Consider the following 12,414-nt stretch of genomic DNA (forward strand, 5'->3'; position numbering starts at 1 on the left):
AAGAAACGGCTGAAATGTTGAAATGTTGTGCTGCTTAAGTTTTTGGTGGAAATTGTGATACATTTTTGGCCGGATTTTTTTTATTTAAATAATTTGAACGTTTAAAAGAACAGCATTTATATTAAATAGAAATCTTTTGTAACATTATACATTTCTTTACTGTCAGTTTTGAATGCATCCTTACTGAATTCAAAATATTTAAAAACAGCATACCCTAAACTTTTGAACAGTACCTTGAACAGAAGCTTTGGATAAAAGTGTGTAAATGAAGGTAGCATCTGGTCTGACTGGACATTAAGGATCCCAGCATGCCGTATGATTATATGCTAATGTCTCTCCACTGCAGGGTGCCACCTGATTCAGATGCCCCCACTGCCTCTGCTGCCTCTGCTGCGACGCCACCTGCTGTGGCTGCAAGTCAGGGCAAACCGTCACTGCGCAGGATCAAGGGCCGCATCCACAGAAGCAAGAGCCTGGACAGTATAGATCTACTGGACTGCAATGTGAGTCGATACAGTGCATGCAGAGATGATGTCATTCAGTCACTTGTTTTTCACAGGCAGCGTGAGAACACTTCTTGAGCATGTGCTGAGAGAGTTATCAGCTTAGCTTGACTGTATTGGGAAGAAATGAGTTACAGTTACCTCTATATAAATGTCTCTATCACAGCTGTGGTTTTTTTATTCTCTATTGTGTTTATGTTATCCTGATACTGTGATGCAGATCAAATGCATCCTTTGCTGCATGCCAATGTCACCAGTGTCAAATCTGTCTTGACATAACGCTGCATTTCTTTTAAATTGTGGCAAAGTGACACTTAAAGTAGCACTTCATCCAAAAATGAACATTTTGCAATCATTTACTCACTCCTATGTCATTCCAAATCTAAAAGGCAGTTACAAAGATTGGAACTGAGACCTTTAAACTTTACATCGGATGATTCTTTAGGGTCTTCATGAAATGTCTATAACATACCTTGGTTAAAATTCCTCAATGGTCATGTTAAACAACACCTTTTTACCTTGTCAATAACAGCGAGCCGTTTTCGGTGCATGTCTCTTTAAATGCTAATAAGCTGCTGCTCACCCCAGCCCTCTCTTCTGTTTTTTGTGTATTTGGTGGTGCATTACCATCAAAAACAAAACTAATCTACTGCGTCCTCAGTTGCTCTGATGTCAGGAAAGAATGAAGACTCTTATGTTCACTTTTACATTTAACTACAAAACACCTGCATTGCTTACGAGACATTGTGTCGCTACAGCTGCTTGAATGAGCGCAGAGAAAATGGTGGATAGCGCACAACTAGCTGAGGGTGGAAATATGCTAACATGAGCAGTCTATCAGTGATCATGGGTCATCCCACTCAGAAAATCAAAACGGCTCTATAATTGAGACTGTTTATTTTTGGGGGGAATTTAAAAAAATTTAGTGAATGGATTTGTATCATTGTAGAGTGGTTGTGTTCACACACTAAGACACATTTATATGCAAACACCATGTAAAAGTGAATTTTGCATCCGTTTTCCCCTTTGAAGTATGCAAAGGCATCATAAGAGTATTAAATAATTGGTCCAAATTACTTGTGCACTATGTTTTAAGTATTCTGACGTCATTCATAAGCTTTGGGTGACATACAGACTGAAATTTAAGTTAAGAAATTTAAAAACAAGATTTTTTTTATGTACCAGACAATGCTGCTGAACATCCTAAAGAGAGAAATGAATTTCAGTTTAGAATTCAGTGAATAATATTCCTCACACAAAGCTGTCATGTGACTTGGACAGAAAACTTTGAATGTAGTGCGTTTTATAATTCTTTTATGATGCTTTTACATCCTTTTTAAAGTTTGAAAGCCTCAGTTCAGTGACAGTTTTATATATATATTTCTCCTTTTGTGTGTGGAAAATACAAAGTCATTCTATTTGGAACAACACTGGGGTGAGTAAATAATGACAATACATTTATTTTTGGGTGAGCTGTTTCTTTAAAGTAATCTTAAAATAATCCATTTTAACCTGAAAATAACTGTTTGATCGTGACTGCATTGTCAGCGTACTCACTGTTTCCGTGTCCCAAGGTGCTGTTAAATATAGATGTAGATGGAAATTCTTTCTTCTTCTTCCCTCCAGACAAGAGTCTAATTTTTTATTTAATTTGAGATGTTCACTTGTATCAAAACAAGCTATTTTTTACTCAAAGCATAACATAGTACTGCATCATTCTATAATTTACGGCTGCATGTCCATATTAAATGGAGCAGTGGGGAAAATGGCTTCTGGACATAAACGTACTGACCTCGCTAGTATTAACGGGCCACAGCTCACTGACTCTATCTCGTGCTAGTCCATCAGGCCTGTGTTTCATCAAAACCCATGAATAGTTAACAGCTTTTATTCAGCATTAGACCATCACTGTGTTCATAGCAATCAGTAACGATTAGTCTGTTTACCTTAAGACCTTCTTATTGATCCAAGACAACAATAAACACTTCAGTGAAGTAGAGTTCATTTGTAACCCTGCATTGTGGTACTAAATAACGTAAAATGTATTTAGGTGTCGATTTTTGTGCATTCGCTGTCGTCTTTATCTTCCTGTACTAGAAGAGACATTATCATGATTCTGTGGGGTTTACAGACATCAAGACTAACAGTCCCAAGGACCCAGAGCATCACATTAGGCTGTTTAAATTTCATTAGGCAGCAGAGAAAAAATGCATTGGACAGATTTTCTTTTACATGCTTTAGCCCCGAAGCGCAGGCTGACAGACAGCAGCGCAGTAGGTGGCTTGTCCCCATTCATATTCCCCACTGCCAGATAATATCAGATTACCTCTTTGATCATGTGATGTGCAAAGCAAAAGTGTGAGTCACGTGAGTATGTGCAAAACTCTCTGACGTCAGAGATGTGGAGGAGTGGTGCTATTAAGCACCAGAAGCATATGCCAGCGTGTATATGTTTGTGAACATGCTGTATTTGCATGTGTGTGTGGATGTGCGAGATCCTACACCATTAACAGATGAGCTGCCAGTAAAAGTGTCGTACATGTGACCCAGAGCATAACACAATTGTTTAATGCGATCTGAGTGGGGTTTCACATGGAGAAAACTTTAAAATATTCCATATGTCGGAGCTGAGTGGTTTATTTTAGTGAGAAATTAGAGTAATCTCACAAATTAAACGGGTAAGCCGCTTGATTCAAGCCCTAAAAACCATGATATCCCCGTGAATCTGTGGTGAGCTGAAAGCCGCTTGCCTGGCCCTGGTCATCTCATGTGCACTCACAAAAGAGAGCCGTGTGGGGGAAGGGTAGGTCTCTCTGGCAGCAATTCCGCCGGTTTCGGAAATCCAACGTCATGCTAATGTGCCACTAATGCACTGTAATATAGTGTTTTATGAGAGCTGTGACACAGACGTTTTAAATCACATTTATGACTCAAAATTACTTTTTATCTTACACCAGAGATATAGACATTCACACGCCAGCTCAAACACTGTACCAGGCAGGATTTTCCATTCAGAATTTAATTGAGTGTCTTTTCAGTTTCTAATTTTGAATGCAGATTTGCTGTTTGAATTTGAATATAAGGAAGTACAATTAAAGGGATAGTTCACCTGTCATTAATTACTCACCCTCATGTCGTTCCAAACCCTTAAGACCTTCATTCATCTTCGGAACACAAATTAAGATATATTTGATGAAATCTGAGAGCTCTCTGACCCTGCATAGACAGCAATGCAACTAAAATGTTCCCAGACCCAGAAACAAAGCAAAAAACAGTCCATGTGACATCAGTGGCTCAACTTCAATTTTGCGAAGCTACTTTTTGTATACTTTTTGTTCGCAAAGAAAACAATAATAGCATGCATGCTATTGATGCATGCGTTGATTATGTTCTGGGGTACTCTCAAAAATAGTTGAAGACGGTAACTCGAGGAGAAGAATGGTTGAATAATTTTTTTGGTTTTGTTTTCTTTGCGCACAAAAAAGTATTCTTGTAGCTATGTCAAATTTAAGTTGAGCCATTGATGTCACATGGACTGTTTTGTTGCTATGTTTCTGGATATAGGAACATTTCAGTTGCATTGCTGTCTATACAGAGTCAGAGAGCTCTCGGATTTCATCAAAATTATCTTAATTTGTGTTCCGAAGATGAACGAAGGTCTTACGTGTTTGGAACGACATGAGGGGGAGTAATTAATGACAGAATTTTCATTTTTGGGTGAACCCTTTAAAACTGAAAAAAAATTGTATGAATATATTTTTTAACTAGAAAAGCAATGTTTTTAAGACAAGCTTAAAATGTTGGCCTGCCAAAGCCGTGAAAGTTTAAAAAAATATCTAGATAGATGTCTAGATAGATAGATAGATAGATAGATAGATAGATAGATAGATAGATAGATAGATAGATAGATAGATAGATAGATAGATAGATAGATAGATAGATAGATAGATAGATAGAAACTTGGAATTGTGAGATATAACTAGTGAGAAACATTAAGAGAATTGTGTTAAATTGTTTGCACCAAGGAATAAAAAAATATAAAAAATCTCACAAGTTTGACTTTTCTTACAATTCTCAGAATTATATGTAGTTTAATTCTCAGAATTATGAGAGGAAAAGTCAGAATTGTGAAAGATAAATGCAGAATTGCAAGAAAAAGTCAGAATTGTGAGATAAAAAGTCACAATTATTTATTTATTTTTTTTGTTTTGAAGCAAAAGAATTCTCTACAGTCTAAAGAACAGAGAATGCATTAGCTGTGTTGAATTTCAGTAAATTTAACTTTCTTTCATTCCAATTCGAATTCTAATTTTCCAGTTTAACTTCAATTCAATTGAAATTCCAATTCATAAATTGTAAGGAAGCAATGTATCAGTAACGGTGTATTTGGTTGCATTTCATTTTGTGATTTCATTGAAACGGAGAATGTTCATATGAGAGAGATTTATAACAGCTGTGTGGCGCAGCAACATATTTCTAAAGATAATACTTTATGTAATGAACATTAACATTTGTATGACTGGTAAAAAGAGGATTCAGAGTGAATTGACCTCAGATGGCTTACTGTAGCCGCTGCATTTAGTACACATGAAAAGAGACCACACAAACTGCAGGTTTTTAAGATATTAAAGGGTCTAAGATTAAAGACGGGTGACAGCAGCCCCCCTAAATAGGATAGACCAACACCTGTACGTATGATTGCTTTTATACAGATGGCCACTCTTTCTATTCTCTTAGGGCTGCCTAGGTGCTTGATGTAGTCTTTAGTCATTTGCTTTAGCCATTTGTGGAGTAATTAACCTCTCCTCCCCTGAGCTTCGGCAACTGCCACTGCCTTTGTTGGAGCAATTTTTTCCTGTTGACATGTAATTGCAACATCGACCAAGAGAGAGTGTGGCTGTATGTGGCTGTGTGTGTATTTGTACAGGTGTATGAGTATTTTGATAGAGGGGCAACCCTACAGTGACAGCCTGATGGCGTCCCGTACGTGAGGAGACTGTATAGTAGCTAAATTTAGAAATGGTCTCATTGCAGTTCACATAAGTTAATTCATTATCGATGTGAAGGATGTAGATGGGGCTCATGGCCAGGGAAATTTAAAGCCTGTCTGGCATCTAATCCAAGCTACAGATGACCGATCATAAAGCTAATGATGGAATGGGGAATATGTCACACCTGCCTAGCTGGGAGTATTTATTTGGTTGATAAAGATCAATCACTGAAAGAGGAAGCTGTGTTATTATGATCATGACATCCCTGAATCATCTTATACATTATGCAGCATATGGTACACATGCTGAGAATGAATGAGTGTGGAAATAGAGTTTCTGACGAAATAGGATTTTATTTTCCAGGTGTGAATACAAATCAATTAAATGGCTTATGCAGCCGCTTTTTGTTTCTCACACCATTAGCACAAATTGCTTAATAAATCATGTATTTTTCGTGCATTACCATTCAAAAGTTTGGGGTCAGTAAGATTTTTTTTTATTCAGCAAGGGTGAGTTAAATTGGTCAAAAGCGACAGTAAAGACTTTGACATTGAAAAAAAATTTATAACTGTTCTTTTGAACTTTCTGATGATCAAAGACGACATCAAAGACGACATCAAAGACGTTCTGTTGATCAAAGACAGCGGCGAAAAATACATCATGGTTTTTACGAAAATATTAAGCAGCATAACCGTTTTCAACATTTATAATAATAAGAAAGATTTTTGAGCACCAAATCACTATATTAGAATGTTTTTAGTGGATTATGTAACACTGAAGACCCCAAACTGTTGATCAGTATTGTAATTCACTTGAAGAACAGTTTTATATTGGCAGATCCTCGCAGGTTCATCTGGGAACAGCTGATTAGCTTCGGTTGATGGCCAAATCTCTTCCTGTTCCACTTTATCCACCCCTAATGGTTTACTTTGTAGTATTCCCTCAAGACAAATAGAGTATTTCTAACTAGAAAGAAAATCACTTTTGTGTTAGAAGTGTGGGGAATCTTGGCTTATAGCCTGAGTTTATTGGAAAAGAGTGAAATTCCCTTTTGTAGGACTAGGGATGTGTGTGCCAAGCTAATTTGACAGTGATGTGTTAAGGTAATAAAACTACAAATGGTCATCAGAGAGTTGAAGAAGATGAAAAAATGTGAGAAGCTAAGACAGATGATGTATGTGGGAAAGAAATGGACTGCTTGTGTAAGAGAGAGAAGGAGAAAGAATATAAAAATAAAAGAGGAATATTTGAACGTATGGGTAGTCGTGTCTGTCTCAGCTAACTCACAGAGCTTAACTGTGGCATCAATCATGTATCACTTCCAAAGACAGCCTCCAATTGGGATCAACACATCACCACCCTCATGTCAAGGGGGAACTGGATGTTTTGACTGCAGAATGTTAAGTGGATGGAACCAAGTTTCCATTTTAAAAAATGTCTGGTATCATCACACACCAGTTTTTGTTCCATTACAGCAGCTTTTTCAGGAAAGAAAAATGCTCTCTGAGGAGAGATCCAGAACTCTGGACTGTTCAACAGAGGCCGTGATTAATTATTCAGAGCAAACCGCCGACTCCTTCATCTGTCTTTAAATGCAAAATAGCTTCTAAATTATGTGGGACAAAAGAACACGGATCAATAATTTAGAACAGCCTACTGTGACTGAGGAAGAGATCGGGTTGGGATGCTCACTGAGAGACACGAGAATTGAATCAATTGAAATTTTTAATCGCGTTAATCACAGTCACGGACTGTGATTAATCATGATTAATCGCAAATTTAAAATACTAGGATTTACTTGTAAATGTGTTGAAATAAAGAAATGCATGACAAACTAGTTTAAGGAAACAGAACCTTTCACACCTTTGCTAGGTATGAGATATAATCCTTATTATTCTTGTTTTGTTTTTTTCAGCCATTATCAGTCTTATACTGGCAATAAAACGTTTACAAAGCCACGATCGCTTCAATCCCAGTATACATTTACCCAACTATTATCAAAAGTATTTCTAAATAAATACAACAGAACATTTTCTTGCGGCCTTACATGAAGTAATATGACAAAATGCATTATGAAGACGAATTGGACCTGTTCTGCAGGTGCATTAGAGCTAACATTAGCATCATGCTACATAAAACAATTTATGAGATTAATAGTACACTTTTACTCAGAACTCACTTTAAACCACCATTGAGTGTTTGTAATAACTTCCTTTTGCGATCACATGTGTACACATTGTGCGGCCGCAGTACATTATAAAAGTAGCCAACCCACGGCTCTGTAATTTTTCCCGCGACTGTATTTTCAAAATAGCCCAATTGTGCAGGAAAACCGCGACCCTGGCAACACTGGTACGCTTATCATATATGAGTATACATATCTCTTGCGCACTCTCTCTCTCTCTCTCTCTCTCGGACACACTCGCTCTCTCTCTCCTCGTTCGCTTCACTTTTGTCTAGCCCAGCTCCTCATAATCACACAATTCCTGTGTCCCAATGTGCATACTATCCCCCCTATCTGCCCTAAATATTATTGAAAATTACTAATATCACATAGAATTTAGGATAGTGTGCACATTGGGACGCAGGCAATTATAGATGACCAATGAATGATAGATACCTTCCGCGCTGCGATGAAGGCAAGAAGTTGGGGACAAACCTTATCAAACAATTAATTTAAGTAAAAAAAATATTAACGCGTTAAGATTTTTAGATGAATCGCATGCGTTAACGTTGACAGCCCTAATTTACATACATATTTACATTCCATGAATAGCTTTTATCACTCTGCTTGTCCGTGTTTATGTGATCCATGTTGAGTCTGTAGATTACGTCTTTTCACCAGTAAGTGGCGACTCAGCCGATTTATTCAGGAATGAAACAAATTATTGGCTGCATCCGAAATCATATTCTTTCTGATTATGTACTTCTCTTGAATAAGCAATTACTTAGTGAACATTTCAAATGTATTGTCTATATGAATGAGTGTAGTATGAACAGTCCGGACGTACTACAATCCTCATGTTGTTATTGTCATGTGACTTAACAGTGTCAGTTTGGTTACTTCACTGCTATTTTCAAATCCTGTGGCCTCATGGGATAGTAAAGTGTCTACTGGTGTCTACTGGATGCGCACTTCAGAATCTTGCCCGGAAATAGTAGGTAATTTCAGGATTTTTTACCTATTGTTTTATGAATATGTGTATTCAGACACACTACTTTGTTTAACAACTGTTTTTCGCCTACTATATAGTAGGGATGTATGTGATTTTGGATGCAGCCGCTATATTTGACTAAATCATTCACTTGGCCAATTCATTTATAATCACTGATTAATCCAGGAATGAAACAGTGTGTTGCTCAGAGACGTTTGTTTGAAATTAGTTTTGTTAGCTAAACAAAAATAGAGTATAACGGAAAAAAATGCCTAAAATAAAAAAAAATTAATGCAAGTTTTTCTTTTCTTTCTCTTACTGTCAACAGTTGCCAAGTCATATTCCCTGGAAATACAAATCTGTTCTGGATATTTTGAAATCTCACAACCTTCATCCAATGTGCTTGATTTAGTCTGATGGTTGATTTGGTTATGAAAGACTCCCAGCAGTGAATTAGGACTTCGCTGGCACAGCATACAAACCACTCATTCAGTATATGGGGGCAGGCATATATTTAATATCGCAATAACTGTGTCCAATTTCCTCTTCAGAACCGAAAATCAATAAAAATAGAACAAAAAACTCTTACACACAGATGCCTTGCATTGCATTGGCTGTAATGCAATAAGCACAACAGGTAAACAAGCAGGAAAACAAACATCTTCCCAGCACACCAGATTAGCTGCTAATGCACTTTTGCTAGGCATATGTTACAGGTGATATCTGCTGTGTCTGGTGAGATGTTGCTCTCTGGGAGGAACGCAGTCATTGTGAGCTGTTGTTCTGCCAGATATCACCCCTCCCCCTCTACCACCTGCTTCTACACCTCTGTCTGCTACCAGAACGAACCCTAAATGCTACTAAACACAAACACACACTACGCTGCACAAACGTCAGATGGATCCGAGACACGCTGCCTATCAGAGTCTAAAAGTATATTTAAGCTTAGACCCCTTTTAGCCCAAACACTGTTGTTTACGCCGGGGAATAACAAGGCTGGATATTAAATGCACTTCTCTTGCTCTGTGTAGAACATGCTGTTCTTTTGAGATGTAGCTTGCTACATGCTTTTATTAAAAGCCTTTGTTTCCTTAGGACTTAATATATGTGAAGCTGGTGATCATTTATTGGGATTTGAGTGTTTAATATGAAGCTTAGAAACATGCCTGAGGATGTTCCATTGCTCCAAACCATCATACATTTTACATGGACATGCAGAAGGTCAGGGGAGAAATCAAAGCTCAGAGGCAATTGATGGAATTTTGATTTACGATGAGCTGTATGAGCGCAAGCAGCTCGCTATGAGTGGATTCGACGTGTACCTGTGTCATATAGTGTGTATTTTCACCATGTTTGTGTGTGAGTATGTACTGCCTTCCATACTTGTGTAGCCTATTGATTTCTGTCATTATAGATTGTCCAAGTCATCCATTTGCATTGCTATGATTATCTTTATGCGCAGCATGTGTTCTCAAAGTAAATGCTGCTCAGCTTATTAATATTAACAAAGCACATTTAGCATTTGCAGGATGCTTTGAAAACAGCAGTGAGGCCACTGTCATTTCCACCCTGGTGTTTCATTTATCAGAATGATGTATTATATCATTATGTTGCGTTATGCACACAGCGCTTAGGATGTATTATGGTAACGTGCGCCCATTGGTTTAGTTTCACTTGCATTTGCTGCACTATTGCAACATCAAACACCAACAGGTTCAGTCGCCCCTGAAATGCGCCTGCCACCACTGATTCTGTGTGAGTCGGAGGATTCAAGTCTTTTAGTCTGTTGCTATGGAAACACAGTTGGCCGATGGCAGAGGGGGGAGAAGAAGAATGATTCTTGGGAAATTCTTTATTTAATGGAGGGAGCATACGAGAATGAGAGACTGAAGGGGGTGAGGGGGTAGATAAAGTGATATAAGAGGTGAAAGGGAGCGAGGGAGAGAAAGAGAGAAAGCAGGCAGACACACTGTTTATACAATATTCAGATCTTTCCCATTCACCCGGCTTTGAACTGAAGACGGGGATGTCTTTAGGCATACATGTGTATTCATATAAGCTCTGCTTTGCTCCTGAATTATACTGAAATGTTTAATTCTGAGAAAGGCTGTTCTACAGTAAGAGGACGAAAGCCATGTTGAGCAGCTTTGGGCTGGGATGCTGCGTGTCTTATTTACAGGAAATAGCAAAAATAAGCATTCCGCTTCACTTACCTTCACAAATTCATTCCTCCTTGGAGCTCTTTACACCTTCACTGGTGTGGGTGATATCTGACCCCAGGAGAGGATGACAGGGCTGTTCTGAGATTTAAAAAAAGCAACCATGCAGGTGAATGAAATGTGAGCTGTAGATGTAGCAAATATTTTGAGGTTTGTGTTTTTTTTTTTTTTTTTTTTTTATATTTGTTTGACTTTCCTCAGCATTATGACTAAAATCTTTGCTCATGATTATTTTTCCCCCTTGAATTTAAATATGGTCACAGTAGCATATCCAGGTCATATTTCAACTCAAAAGCTAAAGAAATTCAAGAAAATTAAGCAGTGATATTTTAGTATCATTTATATACTATTACATTTCTGTTAATATTACATTTTTTGTCATTTCAATTGTTTTTATATAGATTATGAAGTTTTATTAATTTATTTATAGACATTTGATTATTTCAACTGAAATTATACAAAATGAAAAATGTTGTTTTAGCAACTAGCTGAATTTTTACACACACACACACACACACACACACACACATACACATATATAGATACACTGCCGCTCAAAAGTTTGGGATCAGTAAGATTTAAACATTTTTTTTAAAGAACTTTCTTCTGGTCATGATGGCTGTATCTATTTGATAAAAAAATACAGAAAAAAAATTATTTTGTGAAATATTATTGCAATTTAAAATAACAGTTGCATAAATATCATTTATTTCTGTGATCAAAGCTTATTTATAGTCAATGTTGGAAACCGTTGTGCTGCTTTATATTTTTTTGGGACCTGTGAATTTTTTTTTAGGATTGTCTGATTAATAAAAAGAACAGCATTTATTTAAAAAAGAAATTGTGTGTTACAATATACAATGCTATTCAAAAGTTTGTGGTCACTACATTTTTTTTTTTTAAAGAAATTAATACTTTTATTCAGGGGGGATGTGTTAAATGAATAAAAAGTCATAGTAAAAACTTACGTTGTTAGAAAAGATTTGTATTTTGAACAAATGCTGCTCTTTTTAACTGTATTCATCAAAGAATCACGTCAAAAAAAAAAACAATATGAAGCAGCACAACAGTTTCAACACTCATAATAAATCAGCTTATTAGAATGATTTCTGAAGGATCATGTGATCAGAAGGATGAAAATTCAGCACTGCGTCACAGAAATAAATTCTGTTTTAAAGTATATTAAAATAGGAAACCAATATTAGAAGATTTCACAATACTACTGTTTTGTTTCTGTATTTTTGATCGAATAAATACAGCCTTGATGAGTAGAAGAGACTCCCTTAAAAAAACATTAAAAAATCTTACTGATCCCAAACTTTTGAGCGGCAGTGTATATAAAATTTCAGTTAACGTTTATTTTATTTCAAGTAATAAAAATGTGTTTTATGGTTAAAGTTTTCGTTACATATAATAACCCTAAAATTATGCTTATTTTAGGATCATTAATAATTTTTGTGTTGTGACATTATTTTATTGACAATCAAGAACATTTTCCAACCAAATTCTGTACTTCAATGTGTCTGGGTATATTTTCCTCAATACT

At 36.6% G+C, this 12,414-nt stretch overlaps 1 pseudogene across 1 annotated transcript in view; it reads left to right on the forward strand.

Annotated features, from left to right (window-relative positions):
• The first annotated feature begins 352 nt into the window (after positions 1-352).
• The window catches only part of LOC306871446 (tight junction protein 1-like), a 121,482-nt pseudogene continuing 109,420 nt past the window's right edge, over positions 353-12,414 (forward strand). Inside the window, exon 1 of the transcript XR_013785777.1 lies at positions 353-503. The product of XR_013785777.1 is annotated as a tight junction protein 1-like (transcript). The remainder of the gene's footprint in view (positions 504-12,414) is intronic.

The sequence above is a fragment of the Barbus barbus genome (assembly GCF_936440315.1).
Source record: "Barbus barbus genome assembly, chromosome: 1".
Classification (NCBI taxonomy): Eukaryota; Metazoa; Chordata; class Actinopteri; order Cypriniformes; family Cyprinidae; genus Barbus; species Barbus barbus.